Here is a 4,589-nt window from a genome sequence, read left to right on the forward strand (position 1 = left end):
CTTCCACAATGGTTGAACTAATTTACACTCCCACCAACAATGTAAAAGCATTTGAATTTCATCACATCCTCGCCAGCATCTTGCTTTCTGACTTTTGAATGATCACCATTCTAACTGGCATGGGATGGTATCTCATTGTGGTTTTGATTTTCATTTCTCCAATGACCAGTGATGAAGAGCTTTTTCTCATATGTTTGTTGGCCACATAAATGTCTTCTTTTGATAAGTGTCTGTTATTATATTTCATCTACTTTTTGATGAGGTTGTTTGGGGTTTTTTCCTGTAAATTTGTTTAAGTTTCTTGTAGATTCTGGATATTAGCCCTTTGTCAGATGGATAGATTGCAAAAATTTTCTCCCATTCTGTAGGTTGCCTGTTCACTCTGATGATAGACTTTTTTGTTGTGCAGAAGTTCTTTAGTTTAATTGGATCCAATTTGTCAATTTTGGCTTCTGTTGCAATTGCTTTTGGTGTTTTAGTCACGAAGTCTTTGCCCATGCCTATGTCCTGAATGGTATTGCCTAGATTTTCATCTAGGATTTTTATGGTTGTAGCTTTTCTGTTTAAGTCTTTAATCCACCTTAGTTAATTTTTGTATAAGGCATAAGGAAGGGGTAGAGTTTCAGTTTTCTGCATATGGCTAGCCAATTTTTGTAGCTCCATTCATTCAATAGGGAATCCTTTCCCCGTTGCGTTTTTGTCAGATTTGTTGAAGATCAGATGGTTGTAGATGTGTGGTGTTGTTTTTGAGGCCTCTGTTATGTTCCATTCATCTATATATTTGTTTTGGTATCAGAACCATGCTGTTTTGGTTATTGGAGCCTTGCAGTAAAGTTTGAAGTCAGATAGCATAATGCCTCCAGATTTGTTCTTTTTGCTTAGGATTGTCTTGGCTACATGGGCTCTTTTTGGTTCCGCATAAAATTTAAAGTAGTTTTTTCTAATTCCATGAAGAAAGTCAATGATAGCTTGATGGGAGTAGCATTGAATCTATAAATTACTTTGAGCAGTATGACCATTGTTACGATATTGATTATTCCTATCCATGAGCATGGAATGTTTTTCCATTTGTTTGTGTCCTCTTTCATTTTCTTGAGCAGTGGTTTGTAGTTCTCCTTGAAGAGGTCCTTCACATCCCTTATGAGTTGTATTTCTAAATATTTTACTCTCTTTGTAGAATTGTGAATGGGAGTTCACTCATGATTTGGCTCTCTGCTTGTCTATTGTTGGTGTATGGGAATGCTTATTATCTTTGCACATTGATTTTGTATCCTGAGACTTTGTTGAAGTTGTTTATCAGCTTAAGGAATTTTGGGGCTGAGACCATTGGGTTTTCTAAATACACAGTCACGTCATCTGCAAACAGAGACAATTTGACTTCCTCTTTTCTCTTCAAATACCCTTTATTTCTTTCTCTTGACTGATTTCCCTGGCCAGAACTTCCAATACTATATTGAATAGGAGTGGTGAGAGAGGGCATCCTTGTCTTGTGCTGATTTTCAAAGGAAATGTGTCCAGCTTTTGCCCGTTCAGTATGATATTGGCTATGGGTTTGTCATAAATAGCTCTTATTATTTTGAGATATGTTCCATCAATACCTAGTTTATTGGAAGTTTTTAGCATGAAAGAGTGTCAAGTTTTATCAAAGGCCTTTTCTGTATCTATTGAGATAATCATGTGGTTTTGTCATTGGTTCTGTTTATGTGATGGATTACAATTATTGATTTGCATATGTTGAACCAGCCTTCCATCCCTGGGATGCAAGGCTTAAACTTGTCTGCCTATTAAGTTAGTTTACAGTTCATCCACAAGGACTCAAATATAAAAGTACGGAGTCCTTTTCAGGTTTTATTTAATTAGCTTTAACAAATCGTACGTTACATAACGCAATTTCAGTTAATTCATATATGAAGGTGATCCCATAAAATTATAGTAGCCTAGTTTTATATGATATTTGTGTATCTAAACTACTTGCCATTGTGTTACAACTTTTTACAGTATTCAGTACAGTAAAATTCTATACAAGCTTTTAGCCTAAGAGCAATAGACTATATCACACAGCCTAGGTATGTATTAGGTGCTACCATCTAGGATTGTGTAAGCACACTGTATGATATTCATACAACAAAATCACCTAACAACATATTTCTCAGAAAATATTTCCATTTTTGAGCAACAGGTGACTGTATCTTTGCAATTTTTTGTGTTTAAAATTATTTCAAAATTATGAAAAAATTTAACATGGGCAAAATACTTGAACATACATTTCACCTAAGAAGATACAGAGGTGGCAAATAAGCAAAATAAAATATATCCATCTTCATTAGTCACTAAGGAAATGCAATTAAAACAACTATGAGATATTACTAAACACTTGTTAGAATGGCTAAAGTAAAAATATAAAAATTGGCTGCGCACGGTTGCTCACACCTCTAATCCCAGTACTTTGGGAAGCCAAGGCTAGCGGATCACAAGGCCAGAAGTTTGAGACCAGCCTCGCCAACATAGTGAAACCCCTTCTCTACTGAAAATACAAAAAAATTAGCTGGGCATGGTGGTGGATGCCTATAATCCCAGCTACTTAGGGGAGCTGAGGCAGAAGAATCGCTTGAACCCGGGAGGCGGAGGTTGCAGTAAGCCGAGATCGGGCCACTGCACTCCAACCCAGGCGACAGTGTGAGACTCCTTCTCAAAATAAATAAATAAATAAATAAATAAATAAATAAATAAATAAATAATAAAAGAAAAATAGTGACAATACTAAGTGCTGGTCAGGTTGTAGAGCAACTGTAACTCTCCCATATTGCAGTTTAAAAGCAAAATTTCACAACCACTCTGTAAAGTAATTTTTCAGTTTGTTGTAAAATGGAACTTGCACTTGCCACATGACCAGCAATCAAATTTGTTTTACATTTACCCCATAGATATTAAAACTAATGTTTACTAAAAGCGTATTTATAAATTTCAATATAAGCTGAGAACAACACAGATGTTCTTCATGGGTGAATGGTTAAACAAACTGTGGTATATCCACACATGAAATACTACTCAGCAACAAAAATACACTAAATACTGATACACACAAAAACTTTAATGAATTTTAAAGACATTATGCCAATAATAATAAAACATAAAATGTTATATACTACATGATTCAACTTATATGACATTCTGCAAAAGACAAAACTATAGACACGATAAGCACATCAATGTTTAGCAGTATTATGATTGGTGTGAATAAGATTATAAAGATCCAGCATCAAGGAGTTCTTTGAATGTGATGGAATTGTAATGTATTCTGACTGTGATGGTGGTTTTATGAAACTACATGTGTTAAAATTCATAGAAATGTATGTATGATTAAAATGTCCATTTTATTTATATAATTTAAAATATAAATATTCAAAATTGAAGACATGAATAACTGTGTGGAAAACTACATAGTGTGCCTGAAATAAAAGAAAACCAAATAAATGGAAAACATACATTTATCAATTGAAAGACTCAAATGTATTAAGATTACACTTTTCATGAAACTCATCTATGTGGTAAGTGCAGTCACAATCAATATTCTAACAAGCTTTAGTTTTAATAAATAGGAATTTGCGTGTTTATTCCAAAATTTATATAAACCAAAAATTCAGACCCCCCAAAAAATTTCAAAAAGGAAAATAAGGTTAAATAATGCTACTTAATAAAAAGACTTAGTATAAAAGTACATTAATCAAGACAATGAGCTCTTTACATAAGAATATATAAATAAATACATGCAAGAAAATAGAACATTTAATAATATGCCACCACATATAGTTACTAAATTATTAAAAGTGCCAAAATGTTCAATTGAGAAGAAAAATATTGTCAACATTGGTGCTGAAATACTAGGCATGTGTATGTAAAAATATGAGTCTTGATTCATATCCCATATTACACAAAGTAATTAAGTTGAAATTCATCAGAGACGTGCACCTAAAAGCACCTAGACGTTGAACAGAAGACCCAAACTTTCAGTTATAAGGTGAAAAAGTTCTAAGGATATCATGTACAGGATGTGTGGAGATGTATGTGTTAATTACTTTAATTGTGACAAGCATCACAGAATGCATACGTATATCAGATCATGAATGTATGAAACTTTTTTTTTTTTTTTTGGCTATTCGGAACCTTTTGTGGTCCCATACGAATACATCTTTAGAATTGTAATTTTTCTGTTTATTTGTAAAAAGCTGAGGAATTTTTATAGAGATTGCGTTGAACCTAAATACCTGTATTACTTTGGGTAGTATAGATTTTTTTTTTTTTTTTTTTGGGCATGGTTTTTTGAGACAGAGTCTGGCTCTGTGGCCCAGGCTGGAGTGCAGTGGCGCGATCTCGACTCATTGCAAGCTCCGCCTCCCGGGTTCACGCCATTCTCCTGCCTCAGCCTCCGGAGTAGCTGGGACTACAGGCACCTGCTACCATGCCCGGCTAATTTTTTTGTGTTTTTAGTAGAGACGGGGTTTCACCATGGTCTTGATCTCCTGACCTTGTGATCCGCCCACCTCAGCCTCCCAAAGTGTTGGGATTACAGGCGTGAGCCACTGCACCTG

This window comes from Theropithecus gelada, chromosome X (genome assembly GCF_003255815.1).
Source record: "Theropithecus gelada isolate Dixy chromosome X, Tgel_1.0, whole genome shotgun sequence".
Lineage (NCBI taxonomy): Eukaryota > Metazoa > Chordata > Mammalia > Primates > Cercopithecidae > Theropithecus > Theropithecus gelada.